The sequence below is a fragment of the Myotis davidii genome, unplaced genomic scaffold (assembly GCF_000327345.1).
Source record: "Myotis davidii unplaced genomic scaffold, ASM32734v1 scaffold750, whole genome shotgun sequence".
In the NCBI taxonomy this organism is placed as follows: domain Eukaryota; kingdom Metazoa; phylum Chordata; class Mammalia; order Chiroptera; family Vespertilionidae; genus Myotis; species Myotis davidii.
In genome coordinates, this window is record NW_006282814.1 from 2,044,584 (window position 1) to 2,045,298 (window position 715).

The following is a 715-nucleotide window of genomic DNA, read 5'->3' on the forward strand; positions in this document are numbered from 1 at the left end:
TAGTTGGGTTGTTTTTAAAACCCCTCCATGGTTAGACAAATAAACTTAGACCTTTTACTATGACGGGTTGCATTTAACACTCCTAAAGATGTGCCCAATAAATAAATAAATAAACACATCTGAACTCTGATGGTATCTCACACACAAACACACACACACACACACACACACACACACACACTGTTTGTTGGCTTTAAACCCACAGCCTTCTGTCCTGCTTTGAAAGTTGGGCCACAGTTCTTCCCCTATTATAATACCAGTAGTCTCAACACCTATTGCCATAGTGCTGAATAAAGTTTCCATTGCTGTTTTAACAAGTGTCAGAATAATTTTTTTCTTTAACAGGGCCATGGTCTTAAGAATTTTTTAAATCTTTGAGGCATTAGAAAAAATCTGATGGTTGGATTTCTCAGTACAGTGGGGCCTTGACTTCCGAGTTTAATTCGTTCTGAGACCGAGCTCGTTAAGGAGCTCGTTAACTCAAATTACTCTATCAACTCAATGCAAAAAATCGGTGGAGAGACAGCCGGTATCTCAAAAAACTCGTTAGTCAGGACACTCATAAGTCAAGGCCCCACTGTACAAAGCTTGAAGTAATGATGCCTTTTGATGGGGTTCAGGACATCTTGGCACCTTGAATATTTTAAGCTGAAGATATTGGAGAACTGGTAGGGTAGGTCCTGGAAGGATTCTCTAACCTGCCCCCCCCCCCCCC